General features: G+C 52.9%; 1 pseudogene; it reads right to left on the bottom strand.

Annotated features, from left to right (window-relative positions):
- The window catches only part of LOC103088477 (mpv17-like protein 2), a 39,059-nt pseudogene extending 20,127 nt beyond the window's left edge, over positions 1–18,932 (bottom strand).
- Positions 18,933–19,180: the final 248 nt, after the last annotated feature.

The following is a 19,180-nucleotide window of genomic DNA, read 5'->3' as shown; positions in this document are numbered from 1 at the left end:
GTGGGGGAGGGGCGGGGTGGGGGAGGGGCGGGGTGGAGAGAAGACAGATCCCACCAGAAGGCGGCAGATGGGGTCAGTGAGACTTGGTGACTGTGGCCATGTGGAAAAGCACTTCTGACAAATGGGTATGAAGACACCCCTACTAAGTGGCAGGACGACATCAGAACCTGGACTGTGCTCAAAAGATGAGTTTCTGAAGGGGATATGACAGTCAGAGGTGGAGGAGGTGGGAGCTGAGGGCAGAGACGCCTGCATGTTCCAGGCCGGGTCGTCTTCCCCATCTCCCACTCATGGTTCACCCTGTCTCCTAAGGGCTGACCTGCAGTCCAGGGCCCAGCCCATCAGCCCCTCCCTAGCTGGTGGCCTTATCTCTGAGCCTCAGTTTCTTCCTCTGTCAAGTGGGTTAATGCCCCCTTCCTCCCACCCTGTTAGGGCTGCAGTGAAATCGTGGCAGTATAGGAAGCCGGGGGTGGCCCAGCACTGAGGTGACGGGGACCAGCGTCTGTGCCCATCTGTGTGACTGGTCCCTTCCATGCCCTTAGGTAACATTGGGTTTTACCAAATCTGGGGAATTAGAGGGTCCAACAAACTAGGACCTCAATCAATAAGAATGTCACATGAACACATCCGTTGATGGGTCTGAATTCTTGCTTTGATATTTAATAGCTGCATAACCACTGGCTAGAACATAGAGCTATTCACTCCCTGGATTCCAGGCAAAAAAAATCTCAGTAAAACAGACTCAGATTCAGGGACGGGGCTGGGGACTGAAGAACAGAAATATTTTTAATAACACCGTCGGGGAGACCGTCAGGTGCACACAGACACCCAGCACCCAGCATGTTTGGTTAAATTCTCTGCTGCCACTATCTTGAAATTCGTCATAACTTTAGCTTGTGTTTTGTAAGTGAAGTTGACAGGATGGTGGAGTACATACGTGTGAGCAGAGGGTACATGCAATGCGTGTGTCCTCTGTTTTTTGCCGCCTGTTCACGTATAGTGTCCATGATGCCCCCATGAGTTCAGAATTCCAGGGACGCCTGTGTGGGGCAGCTCAGCAAGACGCACTGTGAGTACAAGGCAAGAGTGTTACGTCTACGGCTGAGTACGGGGGTCCTGACAGCCCCGAAAGGCCAGGCTTCTCATTTGAACCAGGACATTCTACAAGCGCAGAAAGAACTCGGTGGTATTCTAAGAAACATAAATGGTCAGAGAACCTTTCTTTCTTACTTGTGCTACGTCCCTGCACTAACCAACCACTGAAAATTATGACGGGAGGTGAGGAAAAGATAAAACAACTCTTGGTTCCTTTCCTTTCAGCCTTTCCGTCCTCACCAGTGAGCCAAAGGTAGAGACTGTTGGTAGCATGGACGCATACCAAGAAGTGAAATAAAAGCTGTGGAGCTGGTTTTATGTAGTTTCCACTCTTCTGGGAAGAATGAAATACACACTCAGGAATGAGCTTTGAAATACAAATTGTGTCATTTCAGTGATTCCCTCTACGAATGAAATGCTCTTCTATTTGCATTCAAAACTGGCATTGCACAAAATAAAGATGAACCGTAAAGTTCACACTAATAAATTCTAATTTTTCCTTACTTAGAACAACACTAACTAGGAAATTAAAAAAACACCATGACAAGAGAGAGAAAAACTGCAGCAGAAAGGAAAAAGCTTTATATTTTCCAATGCTTAATGGCATTTTTTCCAGGTTTCTGAACAAGGGCCCCAAACATTCATTTTTCACTGGGTCCACAAATTATGTAGACAGTCCTTCAGTAAGAAGCCAGGCACCAATGCACTTCGCCTGGGCAGAGTGGCTGGGTTTCTGTTATATAACTTTTCAGCTAGTGGGATGTGCTAATTAAGCACGGGATTTTAGGAAATGTGAGTCCTGGAGGAAGTTTCTAATTACCTTTGCCCTGAAGGTAGGGAGGAGGTAGGCGGTGGGGAGCCGTGCAGGGGAGAGGAGCCCTGGGTCCCATCAGAGGCCGAGGTGAGACTGGAAAGAAGTGAGGGGGGAGGGAGGGAGGGGGCTGGTGTCTGGGGAGCGTGCACTGCTGTGTGCACCCGGCACCGTGCTTTCCGCACGCGGCTCGTTTCATACCACAGCCATCCTGGGGGATGTGAGTTCACCCCCTTTACAGATGAGGACACTGAAGTTTTGAGTGGTCAGCAGACTCATCTAAGGTCTCACAACTAGTGAGGCGCAGAACCAGGCGCTGATGGAGGCAGGCCTGGTGCCAACCAAGGAGACAGAAATACATCACTCCCCGCTGGTCCCCCAGTCCCGTGGGAGACAGACGATGAGGATGCAGTGGGATCTGATGGGGAAGCACAGGTGGTGTGGCAGCAGAGGGAAACCCTAACCAGCCTGGGGTGTCAGGGGGCTCCCTGAGGAGGGACTATCTGCTCTGGGGCCTGAGGGTGAGCAGGGGTTAATCCTGCCAGGAGGAGGAAGAGGGGACAATTAGTCCACAGGCTTCCCTTGCTGAGCCGCTTTCATTCCCTCCCTGGGGAGGAAGCACCTTAAATTCACTGTCCTGTTGACAAAGGCCCCCCCAGACCCGCGCCCCCTTCCCTGGGCTGCCCCTCCTTCTCCTCTGTCTTTCCCCCTCCCCAAAGCAAAGACAGCACCTGGGGTCCCAGAGCAAGGCCTGCTGTGTGTCAGGGGTTGGGGGGGGGGTCACTTGACCTCTCTGAGTCTCAGTTTCCTCATCAGTGAAGTGAGGGGCTTGGACAAGGGAAGAAAGTTCACCTCGATGAGCCCTAGTGTGTGCTGGGCCCTGGCCTCCCACCCTCCCCAGAGCACTGGGCGCCAGGACTACAGTTCAGGTGTTCCCTCTTGAGCCCTGAAGCACAAACTCTGTTCCCACTCCACCCCTCCCCCTGCCTGACATCAGGGGTCACCAAGCAGAACCACCATCCTCCACATCACCTGCATGGCTGCTCTAGGACCTGCTGTGGCTCCCGCTGTCGGCTGCCTCAGGCCACCATGCCTCCCTTCTTGGCAGCCTCACCACCCGCCATCCCTCGCATCTCTCCCTCCCAGGAAACTCCAGGCAAAGCGGGTCTTCAGTGTTTGCCCAACACCCTAACTCCACTCCCACCCTGCCAGGGCTTTGCTTCTGCTAGATCCGCCCTCCTTTCCCCTCCTCCCTCTGAGGAACTCTTATTCATCCTTCAAAGCCCAGAATTCACCTCTGTGGTGAAGCCTCTTCCAGGCAGACTAATCACTCCTTCAGCTGTGCCCCAGAACAGCTTGTAGAGAACATGTCCTGAGCCCATAACATGTGCTCACCCGTCACCTGTGTCATCTCGCTTAATCCTCACCCCCACCCTGTGAGGCAGGATCATTATTATCGCTGCTGTACAGATGAGGAAACTGAGCTCAGAGAGGTGTGCGACTTGCCTGAGGTCACACAGCCAAGAAGCAGTGGCATTCCCACCTCTCCACTTTGGGTGATTAACGGTGTCCCAGGTTGTCTCCCCAACTAGGTGGTGAGCGACTCAAGCGAGAGTCATCCTGAGTCCTCCCTCTGTCCCCAGAACCTGAGAAAGCGGGGCCTGGCTGGGTCGATGAAGGTTTGCTCAGTGAACACATCTGCCCCTGGATTCCTGCCTTCCAGCTGTGCCCTGCGGCGCCCCTCCCCCAACGCCCTTCCCAGTCCGTATGTGGCCAGTGCTCTGTGGTCCCCAGAGCCGGCTCTTCAGGGAGGCCTGGGGTTCCCCAAGAAACCCCTGAGCCTCTCTCTCCAGCTGCTTGTTTGGAGGTTGGCCCCCAATGAAGTTCACGTTCCCAGGGGCCCAGGACCTGCCTCTCTCGGACCCTCCTCAGAGCCCGGGCATCACAGGAAATGCTCGACACTCAGCAGAATGGAACATGCGCCAGTGACAACTGACCACTGATGTCTGGGTCCCAGTTCCCCCAACGCACACGTCACCGTGTCCCTCCTGGGAACCCAGGGTCATCCAGGCCTGGGCTCACATCCCCTGCTGCCACTGGTGAGCCGAGTGACCTGGGACCAGTCAGCTCACCCCTCAGAGCCCAGACTCCCCTGCAGAAAAGTGGGAGCAGCAGTGCCCCCAGTGGACAGTGTGAGGGCTAATGGGGTTCAGCATGTGCCCCGCCCCACACACAGTAGGCCCCACCCCCATCTCCTGCAAAGGCAGCAAACTGTAAGTTGCATCCAATTCAGAGCTTCCGAATGAATCCTTTATCCAGCAGCCTTCGAACACCCCCAGCCCCGCCCCTCCCTCCCAGGCCCCAGCCCAGCTTCCAGCCCACCTCAGCCCTGCTGCTCCGAACATAATTTGTGTAGTGTCTTCACACTTTACATCCATTATACAGAATAAATCTCCCAGGCTGTTTAAATTTCAACTTTTTATCCGCCCCCCCCCGCCCCGCCCACAAAAGCAATGGCTGCATTTGGCAAAGGTCACACATAAAGCGCAGGATACAGGACAGGAAGAGGAGGCCAGGACTCGATCAGGGAACAGGTGCCATTCGTTAGGGAAATCGCAGCCCTCCTTCCAAGGAGCACGCGCTCTTCCAGGGCTGCAAACCCAGAGAGAAGGCACTTTTCTCCCCGAAGCCTCAGAAATGCGCGATGTGGGAGCTCCGAGCTGGGCGGCTGCTACAGCAATACCGTGAGCTCTGGCTGTTGAGCGCCTGCTTCCTTGGGCCCCGAGCCCCGCACAGCCCGGAGTGTTATCCCCCCTGCACGGTGGGGGCCACGCGACACTGAGAGGAAGGGACTCGCCCAGGATGGCGCAGGGCACTAAGAGTGGGGCTGGGAGCCCAGCCCAGGTCTGCTGGCTCTCGGGTCCCTGCTCCTCTCCGGATTCTCTGCTCCCTGGGAACGCGGGAGGATCGCTATGGGAAAGGTGAGCAGAGAAGTCAGCCCTGTCTAGGCGGACGCCCATCAGGCTTTGGGTTCCATCTTGGTACCAGAAACCTTAAGTACAGGCCAAAAAAACACAGAAACAAAAAACCATTGATTAATTAGTGCAGCCAACCTGTGTGTTTGTCTGCAGGATGTGCGCAGAGCGCAGTCACAGAACGGATTCTGAAGTGATCCCCCTCTTCACCTCCAGGGGCAGCAGAGCCCACCTGATCTGAGACCAGCCCCATGACCCCCTCCCCACCTCCCTCCCCAGCTATCTCTCTCCGTGTCAGAGGAGGAACGAAGGGGACGGGAAGCCAGGTCTATCTTTATCCTTGGGGTGTCTGTGCCTTTCCATAGGACGTGAGTAACAGGATGACGGCAGCCTCTGTTCACTGCAAATGCCCTAGAGGCAGAAACTTCTCCTGGCCCAGAGCACGTGGGTGCTCGCACACCCTCCTCAGAGGTGAAAGGACTTCCTGGGGCAGAGCGAGGGCAGGTGGTCTGGCCCAGGTCAGCCAGAAACCCAGAGGAACGGCGGGCACCCCTCCAGATGGGCTGGAGGGACCAGTCTGGAGGGACCAATGAATAAATGCTCTGAAGAGGGGCACGTGACCAAATGGGAGACTAAATCTGTGCCTGACTGACCGTCTACACAGATCCTGCAAGGATGGTGGAGGGAAGGAGGGAGCAAGATTGGATGGACCCCAGAGAGCAGACAGAGGGAAGCCTCGGGGCGGGGGAAGCAGAGGTCTTCCCCGCGCTGTCTCCGTTGGTCTGGCTGCTGTCCTATGGAGGAGCTCCATCATGATCACAACCTCAACCTGACCTCATGAGGGTGAGATGTGAAGCACAGAGAAGTTAGGTAACTTGCCGCACATCACACAGCTCATGGGGGCAGAACTGAATCCCAGCCCAGACACTCGGCTCCCACAACACGCCTCGGGCTGCTTCCCCAAATCTGCCGTGGGCCTCCAGGCTCGCCAAGAGACTTGGCCTCCTTTATAAATTTAATTAACTCCAGCTCTTTATATCAGAATAAAACCTTGCCAGATTCTTCTAAATTGCTCCAACGTTCCGGCATTGGGTTCACCATCAAATCGTTCCATGTGCTTAGGGCTGGGTGTTGGCTGGGAGCTCTTGTCTCTTCTGATGATTGTTTCTGACGTGTTTTAGTTTGTTCAACTCTCCTGTCCCTGCCGTGCATTGGGGTCCCAGAAGGCCAGGCAGCTGCACTCTGTCCCCAGGCTGAGGACGAAAGGAGGGTGGGGCATCTTTGCAGGCGGGCACCTCCCCCTGCCACGGCTCCCAGCACCCTCACTCCACCCCCCGGGCCAGGGGCATCCAGGGCCCCTGTGCCCCCAGACCGTGCCTGCAGCTTCCCCTCCCCAAACCCCAACTCTCCAAGAACACGTGCTGCTCCCCAAGTACTCCTGACAGGCCCGTGGCTCCCAGGCCCTTGCATAGGCTGTTCCCTTTCCCGGGCCATTCCACATCTTCTTCATGTGCAGAAATCCTGCTCATCCCTCAAGACCCAGGCACGAATAGAGGGTGGGGAGGAGCTAACAAATTTACCCTCCTGCCATGTGCCAAGGGCCCTGCGAGAGGGGAGCACCTTCAGCGAGTCCACTGCCACCTGGGCACCGATCACAGAGTGGGCTGCATTAGCCCATTTTACAGATGGAGAAACTGAGGCTCTGAGACACTGAGTAACCTATTCAAAGTCACCCAGTGGTCAGTGGCAGGGCTGGGATAACTCTGACCGGGTCGGCCGACCCACAGACCAGCCTTGTCCACCAGCCCTGGCTCTGGGCATCCTCCTGACCCTGGGAAGGGCATCACTCCTTCCTTCATGTCTCCTGGAGCATTACTGAGCATCCTTTCCTCATGGTCGTTCCCTGTGTGTCTGCCTCTATCCCTGACTTGTCCCCCCTCAAGGAGAGGAGCAGACTGAATTCTTCTCTTGCTCACTCTGGGGGTCGAGGACAGCCAAGTGGCCCCATCCCATTCCCATGTCCTGGTGCCCAACTCTGCCCCAGAGGGAGACAGACCCCAAGAGGATACAGCTGTACTTGCCTAGGTTAAGCCTCCGTGTTTGTGTCCAGTTCATTTTTCCCATGTTCAGCTTCTCATGAGGGGCTGGGGGGCTCAGGCAAGAAGGGTGGGTGAGTCACGTGGGAGCAGATTTAAGTTCAGCAGCAGCAGCCTGATGTGCCCAGTAGTGGGACAGGTTCCCCTGTTTGGTGGTGAGCTCCCCATCCCTGCAAGAGTTCAAGTTATTACAGGACAGTGAAGAGAGTGTTTCCTGCATTACCAGGGGTGCTGGACTAAGGCGGCTTCCTGTGCTAAGATTCTGACTGCAGGGTGTCTATTTCAATGCCACGTTCCTCCGGATTGATTCTGTGATTCCAAGGGTTCGGTAAGTGAGGCTCCAGGTCTTCGCCAGAGTTTCCTTATTTCTGCAGCTCTCAGGCTCGTGAGTCCTCGAATGCTCCTGTGAGTCTAGAATTCTAGGATTCTGTGAAAGGGACCAGATGCTCAGGTTCTGTGATTCAAAGACTGTGTGAAAGCATCTGTGAGTCTGTGAAAGATGCTCTAATTCCAAGATCCCATGCATTGCAGATGCCATGAAAGGGGCTGACAGATCTGAAAATCCTGGGCTGGGAGAGAAGGAAGGTTCCACAGCCCTCCACTCCCCGGTTTCAGCGTCTGCAGGGGGAGGACACTGGGAGCTCCTCTCAGCACTAACATGCGGGGTCCCCGGGAGCCCTCATCTCCACACTCCCCCTCCTCACCTGGCTCGCCCCCTCAGGTCCCCCCATGCTGAGGGGGTGACACGGGTCCTGAAGCCCCAGGGACAGAGCCCATGTGACCAAACATTGATGGATGTGCCCCAGATGAGCCCTTTGCTGTTCTGTCCTTGTTTTCCTCTTGCATTAATTATGAGGAACAGCCTTTGCTGAGTGGAATTTTCTGGTGCATCTCCCGCCATATAAGCAGCTGGGGACAGGAAGCCAGGAGCCCACTCTCATTTCTGTTCTGTTCGAGTTTCCTGGTCCTCTCGACCTGCTCCACGGAGCTCTTGTCCTATGTTCACTGTTTAACCTGGGCGCTCTCAGTGGGCTCTGAGCACCGGCTGTCCTGCCGGGTTCACTCTGGCTTGTCTGGAAGGAACTGGATCCCAGGGAGGGAGACATGGGAGACAGGCAGGGAGGGGCCGGAATTCTGGAGGCTGGGTCCACAGTCGGTCCTCCAGGACGTCCCAGGGCGGCCCCCTCCCACCCACCCCGACCTCAGTGGGCAAGTGGGTGTCCTGGGCACCGGCGGCAGAGAGGGAACCCGGAGCCCAGAGCCCAGCAGACTTGGCTGTGGAAGAGAGAACCACGGGTGGCTGGGGTTAAATCTACCGCAGCCTGGGTGCAGAGGCCTGCACGTGAGGGAGGGGGAGTCCCTCGGGGCCCGAGGCGAGGGCACCCACCAACCTGCTCTCTGTGGTCCAGACGGCAGGAGCATCTCTGGCAGCTGCTGCCCGGTCCCTTCTGGTCAGATGTGAACAGAGGGGAGCCCACACCCACCCCAGGCCAAGGCAGGACAGGCCTTTGGCTCAAGGACCAGAGACCGGGCTGCCTCCATGTGGAGAGATGCTGTGAGGCCAGAGCATCAGGGGACCGATCAGAACTGCGCAGCCCCATTACCCTCTGGCCTGTTTCCCACCTCACGGGGCTGAGGTGGCGGCTGCAGTAACCGCACAGACAGCTGGGGTGACACAGACAGCTGGGGTCAGGGCCGAGGGGAGAGAACCCAGGGCCTGGGGGCCTAAGGGAGGGGCTGGCCTGGGAGAGAAGGGGGAGGGGGGCGGAGGGGGATTGTGTTCGGAGCCCCCACCCCTCACCTGTGACGGGCACTTCACACACTCCGTCTTCTGTAATCCTCACTCACAACAGCCCTGGGAGCCTCTGTTATTATCTCCATTTTTCAGATGAGAAAACTGGGTGTCCACAATGATATGACATGTCCAATTCACCAGCCATTCAGTGGCAGGGCCAGAATTCCCACCCAGGCCTGTCTGGCTCCAAAGCAGGTGGTTTTCCTTGTGCCCCAATCAAAGCAGACATGAAATACCCAACATTGACAGGCTCCATCAGGCACAGGCATCAGGCCCACAGGAAGGGCCCTGGAAACTGAAGCTCAAACCGTGGTCTGCTCACTTCCTAGATGTGTGCCTTGGGCCTCCCTCAGCCTCAGTTTTCTCATCTGTAAAATGGGAGTGATGACCCTAACTGTGGGGATAGCATGAGGGTTAGAATGAGACCTGTGTGCCAGGGACACAGTGGGCTGTCAATAAACATCAGCTGAGGCAAGATCTGAGGCTGGGCTCTGAGCTGCCTGCTGGCTCCTTTCAGGGAGCTCTCTTGTTTCCTAACTCTTTGTGAATCCATTCATCTGTCCATCCATCCACCCATCCACCCATCCACCCATCCATCTATCCACTCATCCATCCACCCATCCATCCACACATCCATCCACCCACCCATCCACCCATCCACCCATCCACCCACCCATCCATCCATCCAGTTGTTCTCTTGCTGATTTACAGCATGAACCTAGAACTGCTTTGTGCAGGAGGGAGACACTATGAGGGATAAGACTGTCACTGATGCCCGAAGGCCCTTCCAGCCCCGTGAGAATGACCATAGGTAGAGGTCTGGTGGAGTCCCAAGGGAGCACGACAGGAGGGAGGGGCGAAGTCACCACCAGCCTCAGCAGAGGAGGAAGGGCATTCTGGGCAGAGGCACGGCGTGCGTAGAGGAAAGGAGGAACAGAAGAGCCTGGCTTATGTGAGGAAGAGCTCACTGCGGCTGGATCCCAGGTCCAGCACCCGGTGGGTGTGTCATGGGGGAGCAGAGAGAAGACACAGCCTGAAAGGAGGCGGGGCCAGACTCAGAGAAGCCTTGAATTCCAGGCCAAGAAGGTTGAACTTGAGCCCACAGGCAGTCAGGAGCCACTGAAGGTTCTTGAGCTGGGGCGTGGCAGGAAAATTCACATATTAGAAAGCACCTTCCAGCAGCAGGACAGGAGTGAGGAGACCAGCTGGGAGGCTGGTGCATCTCCTGGGCCCAGTACTTTAGGGCCTTCCTCTCACAGAGGGTTTCCTGGCACACAGGGACCACAGGTTGGATGACTCGGGTGCAAATAGCAGGGCGGATGGGCTGAGCAGTGGTTCAGGGTCAGTTCAACCCAGAGCCCAGCGCGTGACCCAACCCACAACCGCACAGCTCACACAGCCCCACAAGGTCCAAGGGACCCCTGGAGTCCACGCCTCCCCCAGTTCTCCCCCCCGCAACGGCCTCATCACCAAGGGGACTGTTCCAGCCCCTCCCCCTCCCCCCGTCCTTCTCAGCAGGTGCGCTCACTCCTCTGCCCAGAGAAACCCCAAGCCTCAAAACAGAAACTCCCTAGATTTCCTGACACCAAACATACAAAGCCCCCGGCACCCACACCGCCCTCCCTTTCCTTCTCCTGGAGATGGAGATGGTCCCCTCCCTCCGCCGGGGCTCAGACGTGCTGTCAGGCCCCTCCCACCCGCCTCGTCAATCTGTCCAGGGGAAGAGGGAGAGGCAGCTTTAATCTCTTTGTCTATCTGTCTGTCTGTCTGTCTGTCTATCTATCTATATTTATTTCTCTCTAGCTCTACAGTCCCCTCCCTTCACACCTGATTCATATTTGGTTATATTCAAGTCTCTCTCTCCTTATAACAAACAGCAAACAAACCTGAACCCCGTGTCCCTGCCAGCTGTGTCCCTCTCTTTCCCCTCACAACCTAAATTCCTGAACCAGTCGTCCACACTGGTTGTCTCCCCCGCACACTCCTGTGCCCACCGCAGACCCCATGCGGCCCCTGTGACACTGCTCTTGTTGAGGCCACTCTGACCTCCATGCTGGTTCAGCCAGTAGCCACCTCCAGCCTGCAGCCACCACCACGTGACTGGCTTCTTCCCACCCTCAGCCCTGTCCATAACCACGCAGAGGCCAGAGGGACCTTCAGACTCAAATCTGCTTGGGTCCCTCCCCTGCTCACACCCTGCATAGCAATGCCATGCTCAGGATAACATCCCAACTCCCTGGCATAGCTCTGCTGCCCCCACCACCATTTACTGGATGGATGGATGGATGGATGGATGAGGATGAGTGCGGTGGACAGATGACTGGATGGTTGGATGGATAGATGGATGAGAATGGCTGGAGAGGTGGATGATAAATGGATGGATGGATAGAGGATACATGGATGGAGGATGGATAGAGGCTGGGTGGATGATGGATGGTTGATACATGAGCATATCAAGGACAACACATCTAACACTCAGAGCTGGTTCAGAAGCCCCCAGATTGCACCAAACTGTCCTGCATGACCAGCAGGTCTTCACCCAATGAGAAGACAAAATCTCACACAGGATGAAGCCATACTGTTCCGGGGACTTCACCTGCCTTTTCTGTTGCTCCTCGCAGCCACACCCCTATGAGGTGGGTCTCTTGATCTCAGTCTACAATCAAGGATATGGTGACTCCAAGTGGCTACGTCACTTGCCCAGTGGGTGGCCGAACTACCGAGGCGGCCTGGCCCAGAGCTGTGAATGTGAGGAGGGCGCCCCTGGGGCTGCTCGCATGGGGTTGTGCTGAAGATTGGGTGACAGCTCTCTTCCTGGCTGAAAGCCACCGGGTCACCTCACCCAGAATAAGCTCCCTATGCTCACGGTGACACTAATACTAATAATAACACCACCATCCGTTGCTGCCGCATCTCCGGGCCAGCCCTCCACCCGCTTCACCTGCTTCAACCCCCGCCACTGACCCGCGAGCCGCTTGCTACCGCTCATCCCACGTTACAGAGGAGGAAACGGAGGCTCACGAGGTGCAGTGAGCTGCCCAAGGTCCCCCGTCCCACCACCGGCAGAGCCAGGCTGGACCCCAGGGATCTCGCTCAGGCTCGTGGGCCTCCTCAGTGCCTCCCGAGCTCCAGTAGCTTCTCTGACCCTCCCGTGTATTCGCCGCCTCCACCCTCCACCTGCCCGATATCGATTTTGATTCAATCATTCCCTTTAAATTGACTTGAAATGACCTCCCTTTTCCAATTTGCCTCAGCCTGAGCAATAACGTCCATGAAATCAAGGGTTTAATGCATTAATCGCGTGTGAGTATTTTTTCTGATACCCATTAAAATAAATACATGACTGGTAAAATATAAAATACTAATGTTTGTCCATGCAGCACCCGCAGTCACTCTCAGACCCCCACTCCCTAGGAGGCCTCGGGACCGCTGCTGGAGAGTCCGGGAGGAGGGGGAGAAGGTGGCATCTGGGCAGTGGATGTGGCCTGGCCTCTCCCAGCCCAGCCCGGCCCAGGGCAGCGGCCGTTTCTTTCTCCTGGGGAGGCCCCACCCTCATCTGCCGCCCCAGGCTGGGTCTTGGAAAGGGAAACACCGTGGCAGCTGGACGGGGTCCACTGACCACAGGCCCCATGAGGGAGGGCCCCGGGGGAAGGGACCAAAAGGCCGTGATGGCCTTAGCGGCCCTTTAAAATAAGATGCATGCAGGATGCTCATCACACCCCTCCTTCCTCCCAAAGGAAGCCCCAGGCACCAAGGATCAGAATTCCCCGCTCTGCACCACCTCAGGGAGAGAAGCCCGGAGGTGCCTTCTGTTCCTGTGCAAAGGGTCCTGCCAGAAATGAAGACAGGAAACTACAAAGGAAAATCTGACAGCAAGAAAAGGGAACAGAGCCTTCCAGAAAGGCAGCCACATCCCCAACCAGCTGCAGGAAACGTGGTGGGGTGGGGAACGGGCAGAAGAGCTTCCAGGCTGGAGTTGGGGCTACAGGGATGGGAAAAGTGTGCTGAGATGGGGTGTCTGCCCTGGGCCTACGAGAGGGGATGTGGTCAAGCTAAAGGAAGTCCAGATGTAGCACCGGCGGGGGCGGGGACCCCAATTCAACTGCCCCAAAGAGTTTGTGGGGGAAGGAAAGTTTTCCACTGGGAAAGAGAAGCATCAGGGGCCACGTGGGGCAGACAGGCCTGAGTTCAAGTCCCAGCTGGGTGCTGGGTGTGGGTACAGGGCAGGGTTGGACCCATCTGGGAAGCAGGGTTGAGGTCAAACTGGGCATGAATTTATCTGCAGTCATGTTCTCCCAGTGGGGCAGCTAGAAAGGGCTGATGCTGGCACTGGAGTTTCGGGGAGGGTCACAATGAAAAAATGCCTACTGTGTGCTGAGCACGGGCCAAGGCACGTTCCACAGCAGCATCTCAGCAAGCCCTTGGTAGAAGCAGACGAGGACGCAGGAAGCACCAATCCCCCCCTCACAGAGGGACGGGGAGCCTCAGAGAAGGGGAGGGACTCATCCAGCATCTCGTGTGCCAGAGGCCAGAGCCAGTCTCCCACCCAGGCCTGGACAGAAGCAGGGTCTCCTTGGAATGCAGGTTCCAGAGCCCCCACCCACTTGAAGATCTGCCAGATGGAGGCAAAGAGGGAGTGAAAATAGCAGGGAATTTGGAGGTAATGGGCCTGGCTTCCAATTCCATTTCCAGCTCAAGTGCCTTGAGCAAATCCTGCACATCTCCGAGTCTCCATTTAACACCTCCAAAATCCTCCCTGCTCCTCACTCGTAGCCCAGTGCTCTGCACACACCCGTCTGTAAAATGGGTCTGTAAAATGATCACTGTCAAGTTAGAAAACCCATGGAAAGCTTCCGGCATACAGTAGGTACCCAAGAAATGGTAGCTCAGTAGAGGACCAAGGCTGCCCGGACCCAAATCCCCAGAGATTGCATCCCCGTAAGCAGAGCAGCCCTTCCCCAGGCCAGCATACCTGATGCCAGTCAGGCTCCAGTGACCAAGCCTCCCAGCCACGAGGCAGCTCTGAAGAGGGTGAGGCATCTCCTCCTAGCACAGAAGTCCCCTCCCCATGTCTGTCTTCTCCCACATAATTATATTTGCAACTGGGACAGATGAGGTGTTGGAATTTTCATCCCATTTTTCGCAGACCTTTGAGCCAGGATATACCCACGCAACTGAAAAAGGAGAAGTTCAAAGCCATCCTCTGAGCGGGAGTTAACCATCTTCCCTCCCTTGTAAATCTACTAATGAACTGTAATTGCAAAGGTAGACCCTTCATTGAAATCTGATAACCAATTCACTTTGGGGCAAAGCTGTTCCCAAGACTTGAGGAAGGAAAGAAGTGTATATTAATTAGCTTAATTCTTTATCTATATAAAAATCAAGAAAACAGAAATATTGACTAGAGAACAACTTGCCAGTAGACAGTGGCTGCCCTGAGGAGATGCTGATTTTCCTTTTTTCTGGGACTTGTTTATAACCTTCTGTTGATCAAACCTGGATTGGAGAGAACGTGGGAATTACGTGGAGCGGGTGGATGGAATGAGGCCCTGGAGCAGATGTGGGGAGAATTGGGATGAGTTCGCAGCAGGAGTTTGGGTTAAAAAGACCTCAAGGTGCCCGCCCCTCTCTTTCTCCGAGTCTGACAAGATGGTCCTTTTACACTCATCCCCTCTCAGGGAAGAATGTTTTCCTCAGGAGGGTTGCCGTGTAGGCGAGGCTGTGCCAGTCAGGGATCCAGTGTAGGCTGGGTTCCTAGAAGCAGAGTAGGATGGGAACCTGTGGGCAAGTGGCTCGTGGAGGGGGCTCTCAGGAGGGGGGCGAGGGAAACAGGGGAGGAAGGAGAGAAGCCAGGCAAGGCTGAGGGCTCAGCTCGGGTCTGGTCCCAGCCTGAGCCCACGGGGAGCCCTGGAGCGTGGTGCCCCTCCAGCAGTGAGCTGGGCCTTTTGTACCTGTGTCCACTGGTCATTAATTGGAGGTCACCAACTGGGGAGAATGTAACCTCAGCCCTTTCAGGGTGAGTTGGAAGTCAGCTCCCTTCAGCTGAGATTAATACTCACCTCCACTAGAGCACGGGTGCACTGGCCCAGGGAAGAGAATCTTGCATGGCAGCCCCCATACCTGTTGTGGGTTGAAAAAATTCATGTGTTGTGGGACTTCCCTGGTGATTCAGTGGTTGAGACTCCTCGTGTCCACCTCAGGGGGTGCGGGTTCGATCCGTGGTCAGGGAACTAAGATCCCACATGCCGCAGGGCACAGCTAAAAAAAAAAAATTCACGTGTTGAACTGTCCTCCAAGAATTCATATGTTGAAGTCCTAACCCCAAGTAACTCAGAATGTGACCTCATTTGGAGATAGGGAATTTACACAGGTAACAAGTTAAAATGTGGTCATTAGGGTGGGGCCCTAGTTCAACATCACTAAGTTCCTAATAAAAAACAAGAAATTTAGACACAGACATGCGCGCAGCGAGAAGGACGTGTAAAGATGAAAGCAGAGACCAGGCTGATGTTTCTTCACACGCCAGCAAACCCCCCACAAGAGAGGAGAGAGGCGAGGGACAGACGCTTCCTCACAGCCCTTGAAGGAACCAACCTTGCTGACACCTCGATCGGGGACTTCTAGCCTCTTGGAACTGTGAGACAATGAACTTCTGATGTTTAAGCCACCCAGTCCACCTTGTTATGGCAGCCCGAGAAAAGAAATATAAGGCTCAACTCTGACTCTGAACATGATTCTGCCCATGCAGCATCCAGGCCTTGCCTTTGATATCAGCTTCCTAATCTTCCTTGAGAAACCTCTGGGCAGCCCTCTAAGTCCTTGGGGGTCCTGCAGAAATCACTCCACCCTCATATCAACCTGGCCAACCAGAGTCCTGTATCTGCCTGGCCACAGTTATTGGTTCAGAAATGAGCACATGACCCAACCTGAGCCAATGAGGCTGAATTCTGGGACTTTCTATGGACTTGGAGACAGCAGGGTGTAAGCATGGTCCCAGCTGTGGGACCACCTAGAAGAAAGGGCCTGCAGCAATGTGAGGCCTCCATGACAGAGACTCACAGGAATGGAGACCTGATGACATAATTTATTTAACTAATAGGATTTCATTTCCCCCATCATCCTAATTTCTATCTATGTGTATACATTGCATCAAATGTATAGCTGTTTCAGATCAATTTGGGAACATAAATTTTAAAACTACAAAAATTGGGTAGATTCAGACTGTAGTCCAGGGTGATCTTGAACTGGGAAATAAGACTGCATTATTAAGGAAAAACTAGAGTGATCATTCATTGAAGTTGAATTATATACTACATGTGCTGAGCATTAATGCATTTGTTTTACATGCATTACCTTAAGCCCCAGAGTCATCCCTCTGAAGTAGGTCCTGTTATTCCTTCACTTTTTCAGTTGAAGAAACTTGTGTTATTTTCAACCAGCCATTTCACTACCCTGATACCAAAAACAAAGATAAAACACAAAAAGAAAACTACAGACCAATATTCCCTGTTTCTGTCTCCTGCTTTCCTGTGCATTTCCTGAACAATTTTTAGCCTTCAGTTTTGATTTATCTATGGTGTTTTTAGTCTATATCTCTTTTTATAGCTTCTTTAGTGTTTGTTCTAGGTGTTACATTATATCTACATCACTTATTACAGTCTCCTGGTGGCATGATTTTACCAGTTTGAGTAAATATAGAAAACTTACCTCCCTTTACCCTCCCCCATTTAAAACATAAATGTCTTAACTATTTCTTCCATATGAATTTTGAACCATTTCAAATAGGGTTATAATTCTCGTTTCAACCATCAAAAACAATTTAGAAAACTTAAGAGGAAAAGTCTATTGTATTTACCCATATTTTTGCTTACTGTGTTCTTTCTTCTTCTTGGTATTCCAAGATTCCTTCGTTTATTGTTTCCTTTCCACTTAGAGAATTTTTTAACCATTCTTTTAGGGTAGGACTGCTGGCAACAAACTATCTTAGTCTCCCTTCATTTGAGAATGTCATGGCTTCCTCTTCATTTATGAAGGATGTTTTCACTGAATATAGGATTCTAGGTTGACAGTTCTTTAATTTCAGCACTTGAATATATTTTCCACTTATTCCTAGCCTCTGCAGTTCCTGAAGAAAAATAAACTGTCATTCTAATATTTATCCCTATTGATAAGGTATCAGTTCTCTCTCTCTGCTTTCAAGACATTTTGTTCAATTTTTAGAAGTTTGACTATAATGTGTCTTGGTGTGGATTTCTTTGGTTTTTCTTATTTGAGATTCGTTCAGCTTCTTGAATGTCTAGGTTTATGTCTTTTGCCAAATTTTGGAATTTTTCAGCCATTATTTCTTTGACTACTCTTTCAGATCACCACCCACACTTCTCTTCTCCTCTGGGATTCTAATGATGCAAATGATAGATCTTTAGTTATAGTTCCATAGATCCTTGAGGCTCTGGTTTTTCTTCCTCCAAATATATTTTTTCTTTGTTATTCAGATTGGGTGATTTCTACTGCCCTGTCTCCAAGCTGACTGACTCTTTTGTCTCCTCCATTCAGCTATTGAACACATACATTGACTTTTTTATTTTGGTTATTGTTATTTATGACACAGAATATAGTCTATCTTGGAGAATGGTCCATGGGCATTTGAAAATTAATGTGTGTTTTGGATGGGGCATTCTGTATATGTCAATTAGATCCTCTTGATTGTTTGCTCTGCTCTAGATTTTTGCTGATTTTCTGTGTATTAGTGGTATCAATTGCTGAAACTGTGGTTTTGAAGTCACCAGCTATAATTTTGGATTTGTCTGTTTCTCCTTTCAATTTTATCAGTTTTTGCTTCATGTATTTTGAGGCTCTATTATTTGGTGCATATATATTTAGGATTGTTATGTCTTCTTGGTGAGTTGATTCTTTTAACATTATGTAATGTCCCTCTTTCCTCTCTGTCTAGTAATTTTCTTTGCTCTGAATTCTACATTATCTGATATTAATATGACCACTCCTGGGTTTCTTTTTTTAATTACCAAGAGAATTTAATGGAATCTCTATAGTCCAGACCAGAGAAAGATGAAACCCTGCCTAAGGTTCCAGATTCTGGGAACCAATTCCAGGCTGGACACTGCTTTTGGGGGATGGATGATGTTCCTACCCTAGTCCCAGGGCTTGAGGGAGCTCAGTGCAGCTCCTCAGACCAGAGCCCTGCCCACAGCAGTGTTGAAGACTTGGGGGTTGGAACTGGCTGACTGGCTGGGACCCAGTGCTGAGGATGTGACATCTCAGTCACCAGTCACTGAGGCTCCTGGTGAGAAGGGCTGGGTGATGCCTGTCCATCTTCATGGTTTTGTTCCAGGTAAGGAAACTGAGGCCAGGCAGAGGGTTTCAAAGGGGCAGCTCAGCTAGATGCTCAGAAGTTGGGTTTGGCTAGGATTCAGCCCAGGACCCTGGCCTGGCCTGCCATGAGAGCCCATTCCCCTTCCCGCCCAGGAGGATAGTCAGCTGAGGGGGTTAGCCTTGCCCTGTCTGACATCGTGTTGAGGGGTGAGGCAGTTCAGTCTGCATGGTACACAGGACCACAAAGCCTGGGGGCATCACAAGGCCTAGGATCTGGTACTTCAGGTAGGAGAGGTACCTGTCCCAGCCCAGTATCAGGCTGTTGGTGTAGGTGACTCAGAACTGGGGGTAGGTAGGAGCCATGAATAGAAATTCACCAGCTGCTCAGCTGGCCTCACAAACCAGTCAGCCTTGAAGAATTCCCAGAACTTGTCCCACAGCTCCTGGCAGCTCTCAGCCAGCATCCAGCCCTCCAAGAAGTACCAGAGACCCAGCACAGGGAAAACCATCAACTGGTTGACAAGGACCTTCCTGAGGATGTTTAGGAGGCCACAGCTGTTGGACACAGGGAGCAGGTAGTCCAGGCAAAGGTATCAGCATTGTATGAAGGGGCCCATGCTGTAGGCCACCACAAATGTGCTTGATGAGCACCTTGGGTCAAACTTCTGTCAAGGCCAGGCACAAATCTCCCAGGACTGGTAGGTATTGTCCCCGGCCTCCATGAGAGTGCCACAGCCCAAATTATTGGTGATGAACAGTGCATGGCCTTGGAACAAGGGCTGCCCTGCAGCCTACAGGCCACACAGCCAGTTCCAACCACCATATACCATCACCTGCCCCTACTTCTTTAATCAACATTTTCATGGTGTATCTTTTTCCATTCTTGTAATTTCACCCCATCTATGTTGTTGTATTTGAAGTGAGTTACTTGTACATAGCATATTGTTGGATCATGTGTTCTTGGGGTAATTGTTTATTTTATTTTGGTTTTGGTCTACTCTGCCAATCTCTGCCTTTTAATTAGTGTATTTAGCCCATTTACATTTAATTAGTGCTATGTTAGGGCTTAGGGCTATGA

The sequence above is a fragment of the Lipotes vexillifer genome, unplaced genomic scaffold (assembly GCF_000442215.2).
Source record: "Lipotes vexillifer unplaced genomic scaffold, Lipotes_vexillifer_v1.1 scaffold699, whole genome shotgun sequence".
NCBI classification, from domain to species: Eukaryota; Metazoa; Chordata; class Mammalia; order Artiodactyla; family Lipotidae; genus Lipotes; species Lipotes vexillifer.
Note: the sequence above shows the minus strand (reverse complement) of the source record. Positions and strands in the feature narration are given on the sequence as shown.